Source organism: Nicotiana tomentosiformis, chromosome 3 (assembly GCF_000390325.3).
Source record: "Nicotiana tomentosiformis chromosome 3, ASM39032v3, whole genome shotgun sequence".
NCBI lineage: Eukaryota > Viridiplantae > Streptophyta > Magnoliopsida > Solanales > Solanaceae > Nicotiana > Nicotiana tomentosiformis.
The window spans coordinates 49,595,064-49,611,799 of NC_090814.1; the positions used below are offsets into that span (position 1 = coordinate 49,595,064).

General features: G+C 35.3%; 1 pseudogene; it reads left to right on the forward strand.

The window, feature by feature from the left end:
- The first annotated feature begins 616 nt into the window (after positions 1 to 616).
- On the forward strand, positions 617 to 15,266 carry LOC104107844 (TMV resistance protein N-like; annotated as a pseudogene).
- Positions 15,267 to 16,736: the final 1,470 nt, after the last annotated feature.

The following is a 16,736-nucleotide window of genomic DNA, read 5'->3' on the forward strand; positions in this document are numbered from 1 at the left end:
TTATTACATTTAGTACAATACATGATCCACCAAAAAAAAACTACTCCCTCTCACTGCGGAAATTAAGGAGTTTATATTACAATAGAATCCCTAAATTTAAGCTTCTCAATTAATTCCCAATAACAATCTTTCCTAAAAAGTAGAAGAGAAGTTCGAAAAGCACCCCACCATCAGATGTAATACATATATGCCTTTGTTTTGGTAATATAAAATATTGTTTACTCAAAAATAGAAAAAATACTATTTCCAATTTCATATATAAATAGTAGTTTTTGTTAAGAAGCTTCTTCTTTATTCTCCTTTTTTTGTGTGTGTGAAAACAAAGTGGATATTATAATGGCCACTCAAAAACAATCTTTTGCTAAAATCAGTTTCTAAAATTAATATTTGGTATATGCTTTTAATAATAATATATTAATGGTATATATTTGATATAATATACGTATACGAATAAATTATGTCACATATATTACTTATATACATATAATGTATAAACTCAGCATTTAGAGTGATATATCGTATATATGCTTGATGTATAATAGATTTTTCTTTTATATTTCTACTAATATTTTTATATCAAATATATTATTTTATACGTATACTATATCAAATATACTATATCTTTAGTATGAAATATATTTATACTACATACCATTCATATATACGGTATAATTTTTATACTCTTCGCATAGCTTGATACTCCAAAGATCAAGCTAGATTCTTTTTTGGGGGATCAAAAATAGCGTTGGAAACATCATAATTTTTCTAATTGTTCGGAGGGGGAAAATGGGGAAGAAATTTATTGACACGTCAAATGTTAACTCAATTTGAAATATTAATAATAAGTGAGTGATAATGCTAGTTAGATTTGTTCCTGCGGTGGAAAAAGAATTCACACCAAGTAAAAGCAATCCCTCACTTTTAAGTGAGAGTATTTTTAGGAGAAAATTATACAATTAAGATACTAATAGTTGTAAAGACAGTTCCTATTTTTAAGTTTTAAAGTGAGATATTTAAGGAATATTAAAGTTTTATATAATCTAATCAGAAAGTTAAAAATTTGTAAATAATTGTATACAACGTAATTTTTTTTAAAGTAGTTGTATTTTTTGTAAATAGCTCTTTAAATGTTTGTATTTCAGTAAATACCCCCAAAAGAATAGCTCATCCTATTTATATCAGGACATAAAGATAAAAAGCAAATATGCTAAGAGTTTCTAAGTAGGCGTTTAGACATAAAAATTAAAAAACATTGAGAAAAAAAATATTTCGAGTTAAGTTAAAAAATGATATTTGAAATTATGTTTGGATATGCATTTCACTTGAAACAAATGATGCAGTTTCATGAGTGAGGAAAAAAGTTTTTTTTTGAAAATATAAGAAAGTAGTCAAAACCAAATTTTTGATTTTTGAAAAACTCATTTTCAAAAAATTTCGAAAAAATTTACAAAATTTTATACAAACACATTGTTGAAAAAAATAATAACTTATGGACAGGTTCCTAAATAACCACGAAGTAAGAAAATAAGAGATGAGGCGAGGATGAGAGGAAGGGGATTAATACCCTGTTTGGCCAAGCTTCTAAAATATAATTTATTTTGAAAAATATTTTTTTCAAAAATGCTTTTCAAAAAAGTACTTTTGGTGATACACAATTATGTTTGTCTAATTAATTTGAAAAGTACTTTTGAGCTGCAATTAGTATTCGGCCAAATATTTATAAACTACTTCTAAGTTTATTTTTCTCAAAAGTATTTTTCGTAAAAAGTACTTTTGGAAGAAGCTACTTTTTTCTGAATCCCAAGAATTGCTTCTGCTTTTACTCAAAATCACTTTTTCTTTCTTCTAAAAACTTGGCGAAACACCTTGACTTTGAAAAAAATATTTTTAGTCAAAAAGAAGCTTAGCCAATCTAAGCTATAAGTAGGTGTTGCACAGCAGAAGACAGAATTGTGAGGGAATATAATTGTCCATATATTATTTATTGTTATAAAATAAAAACTGTAAAGTAAAGACAAGTATAGAGAGAAACTAATATATTATTCAAACTTCAAACTTCTGTACATAATGAACTGAAAACTCCTCTATTTATAGAAGAAAGGAAGCTGATGCGTAAGCTGCTATTGCAAGTTGCTGTGTAAGCTTCTTGTAAGTTGCTACTGCAAGCTGCTGTGTAAGCTGCTTGTAAGCTGCTACGCAAGATGTTGTGTAAGCTGCTTGTAAGCTGCTGTGTAAGCTGCTACTGCAAGCTACTGTGTAAGCTGCTACTGTACCATATATAGATAATCTTCTATCGGGGGTTATGTTTATCCATAACGGAGTACCAAAATGATAAGTTTCTTCAGGAGGCTTATTTCCAATAGAGTACTAAATAGATAAACATATTTACGGCGAAGTCTCATATGGATAAACTTCTTCAAGAAGCTTATTTATAACAGAGTAAATGAACATCCATAATATAATATATTTATAACACTCCCCCTTGGATGTTCATTAAAAGATAATGTGCCTCATTAAAACCTTACTAGAAAAAACTCCATGGGAAAAAAATCCTAGTGAAGGAAAAAGAGTACACATATTTAGTAATATGCATTGCTAGCTGCCTCATTAAAAACCTTATAAGGAAAATCCTGTGGGAAAAAACCTTAGTAAGGGAAAAAGAGTACATCGCGTATTTTACTCCCCCTCATGAAAATTTTGTTTTAAATATTTGAGTCTCCGCATTTCAATCTTGTATACCATCTTCTCAAAAGTTGAAGTTGGCAAAGATTTAATGAATAAATCTGCCGGATTGTTACTTGAACGGATTTGTTGCACATCAATGTCACCATTTTTCTGAAGATCGTGTGTGTAGAATAATTTTGGTAAAATGTGCTTCGTTCTATCTCCTTTTATAAATCCTCCCTTCAATTGAGCTATGCATGCAGCATTGTCCTCGTATAAAATTGTAGATCTTTTATCACATTCCAAACCATATTTTTCTTGAATAAAATGAATCACTGATCTCAATCATACGCATTCCCTACTTGCTTCATGAATAGATATTATCTCAGCATGATTGGAAGAAGTAGCAACAATATATTGCTTTGTGGAGCGCCATGATATGACAATACCTCCACATGTAAACACGTATCCGGTTTGAGATCGAGCTTTATGGGGATCAGATAAATAACCTGCATCTGCATAACCAATAAGATCTGCACTACCTTTGTTAGCTTAAAACAAACCCATATCAAGAGTTCCCTTTAAATATCGCAAAATATGCTTAATCTCATTCCAATGTCTTTTTGTAGGAGAAGAGCTATATCTTGCTAGTAAATTAACAGAAAATGCTATGTCATGTCTTGTAGCATTAGCAAGATACATAAGTGCACCAATTGCACTGAGATATGGTGTTTCAGGACCAAGGAGTTCCTCTTCCTCTTTTGGAGGTCGGAACGGGTCCTTATTTACTTCAAGTGATCGAACAACCATTGGTGTACTCAATGGGTGCGCTTCGTCCATGTAAAAGCGTTTTAAGACCCTTTCTGTATAGGTAGATTGATGGATAAAGATCTCGTTTGCTAAATATTTAATTTGCAGACCAAGACAAAGTTTTGCCTTTCCAAGATCTTTCATCTCAAATTCTTTCTTAAGATATTCAATTGCTTTTTGGAGCTCTTCTGGAGTTCCAACAAGATTTATGTCATCAGCATAAACAACAAGTATAACAAATTCGGATGCCATTTTCTTTATAAAAATACATGGACAAATAACATCATTTATGTAACCTTCTTTCAACAAATATTCACTGAGGTGATTATACCACATGCGCCCATATTACATTAAACCGTACAAATATCTTTGTAATCTGATTGAGTACATTTTCCGAGATTTTGAATATGCTTCAGGCATTTTAAATCCTTCAGGGATTTTCATGTAAATCTCATTATCAAGTTACCCATACAGATAAGCTGTAACCACATCCATCATATGTATTTCAAGCCTTTCACGTAAGGCTAAACTGATGAGATATCGAAATGTTATGGCATCCATAACGGGTGAATATGTTTCTTCATAATCGACTCCAGGTCGTTGTGAGAATCCTTATGCACTTAGTTCTACTGCAGTTCAAAGAACCACATTACATTTAGTTGACATCAGTTGACTAGACCCAATAGCCATAATTCTATTTAACTGCTTTCATTTGGTTCTATCTTTTCCTCCATTAACTTTATCAGGAATACCTAGCATCGATTGATCTTACCACAACTACAATCTTCGATTACAATTTGTTTTCTTTCACAACTGAATCCAATGAGGTCTTCTTCTTTTCCGAGTTCTTCATGGTGTCCAAGATGGAACTATGATGTCTTTTTAAGTTTTAGAGGAGAAGATACTCTCAAAACGTTTACAAGTCACTTATATGAAGGTCTGCAATAGTAACCTTTCAAGATGATAAAAGACTAGAGCATGGAACATCCATCTCAGAAGAACTCTGTAAAGCAATTGAAGAGTCTCAATTTGCAATCATCATTTTCTCAAAGAATTATGTTTCGTCGAGATGGTGCTTGGATGAACTAGTGAAGATCATGAAATACAAGAATGAATATGGACAGAGTGTAATACCAGTGTTTTATGATGTGGATCCATCAACAATTCGATACCAAAAGGAGAGCTTTGCAGAAGCATGAATCAAGGTATAAGGATGATTTTGAGGGAATGCTGAAGGTGCAAAGATGGAGGACTGCTCTAACCGCTGCGGCCAATCTTACAGGCCATGATATCCGTAACATGTAGCACATCCTAATTGCTTATAATGAAATACAAGGGAAAAACTTCCACTGGGATTTGGATGCTTTTGTGAAGTCTGGACATATTCTTCTGCAGAACAAGAAGAATCACTACTCCCAAAAAGTTAAACAATATCTACGCTAAATAAATTCATCTTATTTACAAAAATAAAATAAATGAAAATGCAGCAATTTCTTATTTGATTCAACATGAGTAAAATAGTTTATGTGACAGACTTAAGATTAATCGGAAGGCTCAACAAGGCTCAACAAACTGGGAGCCTCTGTTAGGAAAAATAATAATCCCGTCCAGAAATAATATCCTCGACAAATAATAATAACATAAGAGAGTAACAACGACACCGACTCTTTTAACGAGGTACAATATCCGAGCGGAGCAATATTACCACTAATGTTACAACTTAGTAGTGTCAAGAGACTACTACAATTTTGAAAGAAATAACACTCTTTATTTAAACACCTCACTACAATATTATTCACACTCACTATTTATTACACAGACTACAATATGTGGATTACTCTCTCTAACTTCTATTGCTTCTCTCTTATTTTGGTGTGATTTCAAATGAGGAGAAGCTCCTCTATTTATAGCAATAAATCCTTGGCCTAATAGTGGATATGATGTCATGGCAAATGTCATGAAAACTTAGTCCACAAATTTATTATAGTGGATATGATGTCATGGCAAATGTCATGAAAACTTGGTCCACAATTGAAAAGAAGCCAAATTAATGGCCATATTACACATGGGGTGGACCCATCAAATCTCCTCCTTAATTTTGATTTTTCTTCTTCATTCCAAGTCTTAATCTTAATCTCTGAAAATCTTCAAGTTTGAGAAGTTTTGTAAAAATGTCCGCAACTTGATTACGAGACTTCACATATTTGAGTTCTACCTCCTTCTTGGCAATGCATTCTCTGATGAAGTGATACCTTGTATATATATGCTTGATTCGATCATGGTACACCGGATTCTTGGCAAGTGCTTGTGCGGATTTGTTGTCAATACAAATCTCTGTTGTAGCTTCAATTTGTGGTAAACTGAGCTCCTTCAATAATCTTCTCAGCCGACATGTACAAGATGTTACTGCTATATATTTAGCTTTACAAGTCGAGAAAGTAACAATGGATTATTTTTTTGAACTCCAAGAAATAACAGAATCACCCAAGAAAAACACAAAACCAGTTGTACTTTTTCTATCATCAATATCTCCCGCATAATCACTACCACAAAATTCCATCAGTTTGAAATCACTAGAAGAAGAATAAAATAATCCTAAGTCAATCGTACCTTTTAGGTAACGAAGAATTCTTCTAGTGACTTTCAAATGAGTGGAGGTAGGAGCTTCCATGAAGCGGCTTACTACTCCAACTGCAAAGAGTATATCTGGCCTGGTACAAGTCAAGTACCTCAAACTTCCCACAAGACTTTTGAAAAATATGGGATCCACTTTTTCTCCTTCATCAAACTTGGACAATTTTATCCCACTTTTCATCGGTGTGTTCACGGGGTTGCAATCGAGCATGTTGAACTTCTTCAGTATCTCTTTTGTATAGCTTTCTTAAGAGATAAAAATTCCATCCTCTATCTACTTCACTTCTAGGCCCAGGTAGTATGACATGAGCCCTACGTCAGTAATCTCGAACTCACGGGACATATCTTTCTTAAAAGTTTCAAACAAACTTGGGTTATTACTCGTGAAAATAAGATCATCAACATAAAGACAAACAAGTAATATATCTCCATTAGTATGAACTTTAAGGTAAAGAGCATATTCATGGAGACAACGAGTAAACCCATTGTCTTGAAAATACTTGTCGATATAACTATTCTATGCTCGTGGGGTTTGCTTTAATCCATATAAAGCTTTCTTATACCGCAACACTTTATCTTCATTATTTTTGACCACGAAGCCCAATAGTTGTTCAACATAGACTTCTTCAAGATAGCTATTCAAGAAGGCTGACTTGACGTCTAGTTGATGGATCTTCCACTTCATTTGAGCCGCCAAAGAGATCAGCAAACGAATCGTCTCCATGCGGGCAACATGTGCATAGACTTCTTCATAGTCAATGCCTTGCCTTTGCTTGTAGCCTTTAGCCACAAGTCATGCCTTGTATCTCTCCACATCTCCATCAGCATTTTTCTTTGTCTCGTATACCCATTTTACTCCAATTGCACGATAAACCTTGGGAAGAGTAGTTAACTCCCAAGTGTTATTATTCTCTATTGACTCGATCTCCTCCTCCATGGCTTGTCTCCATCTTTTGTTTGTAACAGCTTCATCAAAGTTCATTGGTTCACTATCAGCAAAGAGACAATATAAAAAATCAAAATTAGTAACTTCTTCTGTGCCATCATAAAGCTCTTGAATGCTCCTTGTCCTTTGCGGTTGCTCATTTGAACTTTGTTGAGAAGGAGATGCAACATTGGTTGGAGAAGGAAGTGGAGTTGTATCCTGCACAAGTTCCACGGTCTCTGGTTCTTCATCATCGCCAAAGTATGGAAGAAAATCATATGAAGTTTCTTCCCGAGCTTCCCATTTCCATACGAATTCTTCATCAAATTCAATATCACGACTCACTACCATCTTGCCGCTACTTGGGTTGTATAACTTGTAGCCTTTTGAACTCGTATCATAGCCAACAAACACATACTTGACACTTCGATCGTCAAGCTTCGCTCTCCCTTGATGTGGCACATGAGCATAGGCTATGCTCCCAAAGATTCTTAAGTGCTTGACACTTGGCTTTCTTTTACTCCATGCTTCTTGAGGGGTTTAATCTCTAATATTCTTTGCTTAAACTGCACAAGATACAACTTCTGCCCAAAATTCCTTGGGCATACTTTTAGCTTTTAACATACATCTAGCCATATTAAGAATCGTTCGATTCTTTCTCTCTGCAACTCCATTTTGTTGGGGTGAATAAGGTACCGTTAGAGGACGAAGAATTCCATGATACTGACAGAAGTCATTAAATTCTTTTGAACTGAATTCGCCTCCTCAATCAGACCTTAAAAGCTTTTATTTCATAACCACTTTCTTTCTCCACAAGTACTTTGAAAATTTTAAAAGCAGCAAAAGTTTCAGATTTTTGGTTCAAGAAATAAACCCAAGTCTTTCTACTAAAGTCATCAATGAAAAGTAGAAAGCATTTACTTTTACCAAAGGAAGGTGGATTGATTGGTCCACACACATCAGTGTGAACAAGCTGAAGCAGTTTAGTTGATCTTGACATGGCCTCCTTTGTAAAACTCCTCCATGCATGTTTTCCTAGAAGACAAGTTTTGCACAATTGATTGGATGGTTGATTGATGGTATCCCATGCACCATGTTCTTTTCTCCCATTGATTTGAGTGCTTCAAAATTCAAATGCCCAAACCGCACGTGCCAACACCATGATTTATCTTGCATATTAGCCTTCAAACACTTTACATCAATTGTTTTAAGATTCAGAGAAAATAATCTATTATTTGCCATATGCACTTTAACAATTAGAATTTCACCTGAATCTCTAAGCCAAAGATGTATATTTTTCATGTGTATGTCATATTTCTTTTCAAGAAGTTAGCCCAAACTCAAAATATTACTTTTTAATTTTGGCACATAATAAACATCTTGAATTAGCTTGTGACTACCATCTTTACAGGAGATCAGAATCGTACCTATCCCTTCGATTTGAATCTTTGAGGTATCTCCAAAGGACACATTACCTCTCACCGTTTTATTGATCTCCACAAGCTTCTTTTTGCATCCACATATATGATTGCTTGCTCCATTGTCCAAATACCACGAGCTGCAATCATCCATGTCTTCTTCCTTGAGTGTCATCAACAACGTTGACTCATATTCTTCTTTCTTGTCGTCAACAAGGTTAACTTTTTCTTCAATATTGCTACGACATTCCCAAGAGTAATGACCAAATTTTTGACAATTATAACACTTAATTTTTGATTTGTCATACCTTAGTACATTATTTTCTTGGTAGCAATCACATCCTCTTCCTCCTCTTTGTCCACGGCCACGACCTCTGAATCTTTGGTGGATTTTAACTTCATTGTTGAAGTTGTTACCATTACTTCTTCCTCTTCCATGACCGCCACGGCCTCGTCCTCGTCCGTTTCCTCGATCGCTCTTTTCACCTCCATAATCCTTAAAGGATGCCTGAGTTTTAAGAAGTTGCTCCAGTGGCACTTCTTGTCTTCTTTGATCTTTTCTTCATGGGCTTGTAAAGAACCCTCCAATTGCTCTACCAGCATAGAGTCTAAATCTTTAGACTCCTCAATATCACACACCACAAAATTAAATTTAGGTGTTAAAGTGTGAAAGATCTTTTCTACCACACGGACATCTTCGATGTCCTCCCCGTATCTTCTTAATTGATTTACAACAGCCTTCACTTTTGAACAATAATTCGAAATGCATTTGGATTCTTTCATTTTTAAAACTTCAAAGTCAGCCCTTAGAGTTTGAAGTTTTACCTTCCTCGCCTTGTCAACTCCTTGAAGAGAATTTTGTAAAATCTCCCAAGCTTCCTTTGAGGTGGTAGCATCTGCCACCTTCTCAAACATGGCATCATCCAAACATTGGTGGATAAGCGTGAAGGCTTGTTGATCCTTCTTCCTTGTCTTTGCCAAGATATCTTTTTCATTTTGAGGCATAACTTTCTCATTATCGGGTTTTGCATACCCTCTATCTACGATTTTTCACACATCCTGGGAGCCAAGAATGGCTTTCATATGTAGACACCATTTTTCATAATTATCTTTTGTGAGACGGGGGTACTGAAAAGATAGCGTACCATTATTTACCATGACTCTAATACCACGTTGTTGGAAAAAAATAATAATCCCGCCGAGAAATAATATTCACGGCAAATAATAATAACACAAGAGAGTAACAACGACACCAACTCTTTTAATGAGGTACAATACCCGAACGAAGCAATATTACCACTAATATTATAACTTAGTAATGTCAAGACACTACTATAATTTTGAAAGAAATAACACTCTTTATTTAAACATCTCACTACAATATTACTCACACTTACTATTTATCTCACAGACTACAATTTGTGGATTACTCTCTCTAGCTTTTATTGCTTCTCTCTTATTTTGGTGTTATTTCAAATGAGGAGAAGCTCCTCTATTTGTAGCAAGAAATCCTTGGCCTAATAATGGATATGATGTCATGGCAAATATCATGAAAACTTGGTCCACAAATTTATTATAGTGGATATGATGTCATGGCAAATGCCATGAAAACTTGGTCCACAATTGAAAAGAGGGCAAATTAATGGCCATATTACACATGGGATGGACCCATCAGCCTTTAGGTCTCATGTATATAATTGAGACTTGAGAGTGGTATACATCTGGTTTCCCAGATTTCCTCTCCATCTGGTTTTCTTATATAAGTATATTTCCTAAGGAATTGAAATTTCTAAGATTATCCTCTATCACTCCCCCTCAATTTGTCGGGGTGGATCTCAGACATATTGCTTTTAAGAAGCAAGTATGCAATGATTTGGTAAAAATGTCTGTGAGCTGAAGGTGAGTAGGTATATAACGAACAACTACATCACCATGGGAGACACATTCTCTGACAAAATGATAATCAACCTTGACATGCTTACGGTGACCATGGAGAACCAGATTGGCAGCAATATAAGTAGCAAAGATATTATCACATAAGACCTTCACAGGTTGACAAATACGCATACCACCGAATTCACAGCGTCTCAATGGCTGTGTAAGCAACAACACGATATTCTACTTCAGTAGAGGATTTTGAGACTGTTGGCTGCTTCTTAGAGCGCCAGTAAACCAGATTTGGACCCCAGAAGACTGCATAACCAGCAGTGGATCGAGAAGTGTGAGGCCTTCGGGCCCAATTAGCATCTCAATAAGCCACCATCATAGAAAGATCCTTTGCTTGCTTCAACACGAGACCATGATATGTGGTACCCTGCAAATACCTAAAATTCCCACAACAAGAAAGTGAGCAATAGGAACTGGCGTGCATAAACTGTGAAACAAGATTCACCGCGAAGGCTAGATCAAGCCTAGTCATAGTCAAGTACTGTAATGCTCCTATCATACTGCGATATATAGAAGGATCTGATAATAATTCCCATCCACTATGATAACGAGGTCCTTGAGGATAGTGGTATGTAGACAGGTTTCAATTTATGGATATTAAATTTGGTGAAGAAGTCTTGTAAATAACTAGTTTGCGAAAGAAACATAAAATCCAGAGACCGCACAACCTGTACACTCAGAAAGTAATGAAGGTTACCAAGATCCTTCATTGGAAATTGATAGGAAAGTTGAGAGATAACGTGTTGGAGTAAAGAGGCAGAGCTCTCAGTGGAAATGATAGCATCCACATAAGGAAGTAGAATGGCTAGAATTATCAGCGGTCACTTGAGGAAGAAGTGGTAGGGACCTCTCTACAGCTCCCAAGAGATTATGAGAGATGAGAAAGACAGTAACTTGAGTTCTCCAATTCAAGTAATCCTTAATAGAACCAAAGGCATGGATTACAGTACTAGTGATATTAGTTGAAGATCAAAATTTGGTGGAAAAGCAGCATATCCACCCAAGTAGACCTCCTAGGCACCTGGTTTCCTTATACAAGTAAATGTCTTATACATCTGGTTTCCTCATACAAATACATTTCCTATACATCTGGTTTCTTTATACTAGTAGATTTTTTAAGGAATTAAAATTCATAAGCGTATGCTCTATCGATTTCATTAATTCTCATTTAGATGTTAAAAAGATTTTTGTTTTATAATATTCAAAACAAGAATGGCAGTTGATTATATATGTTTTTGTCAGTAAGAAGCATAATTCCTATCAATTTAATTCCACAAGGACATTGCTACGTAGATATATTCCAATTGGTTCATCCAGACTCAGGAGTTTGATTATGTGCATAGTCCTTCTATCATATTTATGCACTGTAACAGTGTAAAATACTTCTAATTCTTGACCTTTTGCCCCATATCAGCAATTTTCTTATTTTTGCAGGATTGAATCAGAGTGTATTCAGCAGATTGTCGACCAAATTTCTTCCAAATTACGCAAGACTTCTTTACCTACATTGCGAGATCTTGTTGGAGTAGATATTCATTTAGAGCACGTAAAATCCCTATTAAAGATAGATATCAATGATGTTCGAATCGTGGGGATCTGGGGCATGTGAGGAGTAGGTAAAACGACAATAGCAAGAGCCATTTTTGAAGATCTCTCTTATCAATTTGAAGCTGCTTGTTTCCTAGCAGATGTTAAAGAAAACAAACATGGAATGCATTCTTTGCAAAATACCCTTCTCTCTGAACTGTTAAGGAAGAAAGCTGATTATGTGAACAATAAAGAGGACGGGAAGGACTTGATATCTAGTAGATTTTGTCCGAAGAGTGTTTTAATTGTGCTTGATGACATAGATCATATAGACCATTTGAAGTACTTGGCAGGGGATGTTGATTGGTTTGGCAAGGACAGTAGAATTATTGTAACAACAAGGAATAAACAATTGATTGGGAATGATGTATTATATCAAGTCACTACACTACCTCATCATGAAGCTATTCATTTGTTCAATCTACGTGCTTTCAAAAAAGAAGTTCCAGATGAGCAGTTTCGGATGCTTTCATGGGAGGTAGTAAATCATGCTAAAGGCCTTCCTTTAGCTCTAAAAGTGTGGGGCTCTTTCTTGCATAAGAGAGATGTTACTAAGTGGCGAAGTACTATAGAGCAAATGAAGAAAACTCCAATTCAGAAATTGTTGAAAAGCTCAAAATAAGTTTTGATGGGTTGGAGCCCGAAGAGCAAGAAATATTTCTAGATATAGCATGTTTCTTTCGAGGGTATAACAAAGATAAAGTCATGGAAATCCTAGAGAGCTGTGATTTTGGAGCTAATATCGGATTGGATGTCCTAATTGAAAAAATCTCTTGTGTTCATCTCTGAAGACAGGATTGAAATGCATGACTTAATACAAGATATGGGTGAATATGTAGTGAATATGCAAAAATATCCGGGAGATCGTAGCAGACTATAGCTCGTTGAAGATTTCAAAGAAGTGATGATCAATAATACGGTAAGTGAGATACACAATGCAATAAATTCAATTTTTAATTCTTTCAGATTCCAAAGACGTATAGTGAGACTTCCAATTATTTGTCCCCTTGGTTCCTACTCTTGCACGTAATAGCTGTCTGCTTCAGTATGTAGCAGAAGCAAAAGGAACATGTTGTCTAACGCTGCCAATTCCTCAAGTAGCCACTTTAAGTAATGTTGCATAATCTGTTTTTTTTCTTCTTATGCTATTAAGTCATGAATAGCCAAGTAGCCACTTAATATTTTTTCATCCACTTTCATTCTTTGAGTTATTGCTTTTCTTCTCGTCTTTCGCGAGCCGAGGGTCTATCGGAAACAGCGTTTCTACCTTCAATCTGAATTACAAGTTTTTTCCAATACTGAATGAAAAACTTTTATACTTGACTTTGAAGAACTACGAGAAAGGAAAGTAAAAGGAAATTGGAACTTGTGAGGAAATTACTCTATTTATACTGCATTTGAAATTATATTCTATAGTCTATTAAATAAGAGTCATATTAACCAGGGGACCAAGGCAGTGGAAGCAATTTGGATTAACAATCCACAAAATCTGCAGTGTAGCAGAAAGGCCCTGAAAAATATGAGCATAGGAGGCTGGGATTTATTTTGGGGTATTGTAAGTTTCCATGATGGCTCCATTGAAATCAATATATAATTTAACAAAAAATCAATATATAATTTACAAGTAGCATTGGTATGTTAAATAGCTCTTCCAAGTAGCATTGGTATGTTGAAAAGTTTGGTGGAGCTAAATGTTTCAGGTTGCTCACAACTTGAAAGCTTGCCAGAAGAGATAGGGGATTTAGAAAACTTAATGAAGCTTGAGGCCCAAGATACTCTAATTTCACGGCCTCCGTGTTCCATCACATGCTTAAACAAACTTATATCATTAATTTTTGGAGTTAAAAAATCAGAAGAAGGGCAAGCTACAATGCATTTTTTGTTCCCTCGGGTGAATGAACTATGAAGGGTTACGCATTTGTATCTCAGTTGCTGTAATTTGATAGATGAAGGACTACCAGAAGACATTGGATGCTTATCCTCTTTGAAAAAGTTGTATCTAAGTGGAAATAACTTTGAGCATTTGCCTCTGAAACATAGCGCAACTTGGTGCTCTTCGATTGTTGGGCTTAGCACATTGCAAGAGTCTTAAAGAGCTACCAGAACTTCCACCAAATATAGACACATTGTGGGCAGATTGTCATGTGGCTCTGAAAAGTATTCATAGTTTAGCAACCAATAAGAAGAAAAACTTACAGCGGGTGGTACTCACACCACTGTATGATAAGGATGATGCTTACAATGCTTCGATCTACAATTTGTTTGCACATACCCTTTTTCAAATCTTTTCCTTGCACCATGACATCACCGCTTTAGGCATCTTGTCACAAAGAGTGTTTAGCATGGAGCATCCTGACAGGAAGATCCCAAGTTGGTTCCACTATTATGGAATGGACACAAGTGTATCCCTCAATATTGGTACATATGTGATTACTTCACGGGATTTGCTTTCAGTTACTCTGGCAGCTTAGTTGAAACCACAGCTCAACTGATTCCCTTATGTGATGATGGGGTCTCGTCGATGACCCGAAAATTTGCCCTATGCAACCATTCAGAATGTGGTACAAATATTCATTTTTTCTTCGTACCTCTTGATGGCTTATGGGATGCATCTAAGGCAAACAGAAAAACACCAAATGACTATGGGATTATTAGGTTGTTTTTTTCCGGAGAAATGGAGGAGTTTGAATTTCGTTTGTTGTATAAGGATGAACCTGAGATTGAGGCCTCGTTACCAATGAGGGGAAATAATGATATATCAACAGAACTTTGTGTCGGGGTAAGGAGGAGCAGATATGACAATTCGGAACACCATGACACCACGATGAATGAAGCCAGTTGCTCCTCTTGTAAGAAACAAAGGTCACATTCGGATATTCGTGGGAGCTCTGTCTTTGAGAATCTGCAGCAACAAATAGAGGGGCCAATCACTTCAGAAATTTTGCAGCTCTTTCCTGAAAACCCTGGAGTTTAGCTCAAATTAGGTAGCATACTTCATCACTTGTTTTTCTCTAGTTAGTCATAAAATTTCTCCTTCAGTTAGCTACAAGTCTTCTCCAGAACAAATACATTATTTTCTTCTCTTTCTTTTGTTTTTTCCTTTTCTTTTTTGTACATATCAACAATGAGTTCAGTCAATTGATTCTCGGTGTTGCTTCCGCTTTTGCTGAGACATGATTAACCATTGTATGTTAAGGATGTGAACAGTTATAAAGTTTCAATACTCAAATTGATTATAGGTCATGCGATCTTAATTCAATAAGTACTTGCACATTTAAGAATCTGGACATCATTATGTTTTTAAATTGATATCGTATCTTACTTTGGTTGCTAAATGCTTACATTTAACAATCTAAAGGGGCGGCGAAAGATAAAACAATGTTTCCACGTTGATGAGCAACATGGAACATAGGACTCTCCTCTTAGCACATTTCAGCAACCTGCCCTTTTGATTTTATTTTGTTTACGAAGGAATAAGAAAGAGAAAAAGTCTGTCAGTTCTAAAAAGTTTTGGAGGTGTGCCCTCCCTCACTCAAACGACTAGCTAGTTAAGAGAATTTGCAGCAATAAGTAGAGGGGCCATGTGCTTCAGAAACTTTACAACTATTTCCTAAATATCCTGTGCTTTAGGTTGAAGTATAGGTATATACCTCATCACTTGTTTATAACCACTAGTAGTCACAACTGCATTCTCTCTGTTTGTGCAATTCTTTCCTTTAATCTACAAAGTCTCTTTCTAAGCCAATCTTCTTTTCTTTTCACTTTTTCTTTTTGGTTCTTTTTTTTTTCCTCATTCCACTATGGATAGGAGCTCATGAATGGATGATGTTGTTTCTACTTTGTGCCGAGCCTTGATTAACCATGTGGTGAGTTAAGGATGTAAACAATGCTAAAGTTTCAATATTCATTTTGGGGCAATGCGATCTTCACTCAATTATTACATTGCAAATCAAGAATATACATTATTATGTTCTGAATTTGCAATTGGCATCTTGTGTTTCTAATTCGAATTACCTTGATTTTTTCCAGCTTTTGTCCACCAACAAAATAGGTCCTAGCAATTGATAAGCATCTGTCCAAGACTAAGACTAGGACAATAAAGGAAAATCGTCCATCTCCATACTGACTGTTAATTTCCTTCAAATACTTGACGTTACTGATCAGTACTACAATCTCCAAACTATCGAGGAACTGTTGTTTGCCAAGTAGCAGCAGATTTGCACATGTTTGACAAAGCTCTTAATTCCTTTGATTCACTTTACATCTTGAAGCATAACAAGGGTCGTACTTAGACACTCCAACTCAGTCTTGAAAGCCCAATTCTTGCACCAAATTGATAGCAATTCAAATCTCTCATTACTGTGGTCAGAAGAGAAGAAACAAAAATCTCTGCCCTGGTTGGAGAAAAAACTCTTAACAGCTAAAAATGGGTGGAAGCTCAAGAAATTCATAATTGATAAGCAAACCAAAGAACACCTTTCAACAGTTTTCAGAATGTTGAATTTGGAAAAAATACACACTCATGCATGACATGTATACTTCTTTCCACAGTCGATCGGCTTAGATGGTGCCAATCCAATATTTAATGTTTAATCAGTTTGTATAATTTGACTATATATATTTGACATGCCTGCCTGTCTCTCTCTCTCTCTCTCTCTCTATATATATATATATATATATATATATGACTTGAAACAATATATTAAAGATTAAATCAAGGAACATGAACAAGAATAGGAATATATTACAAT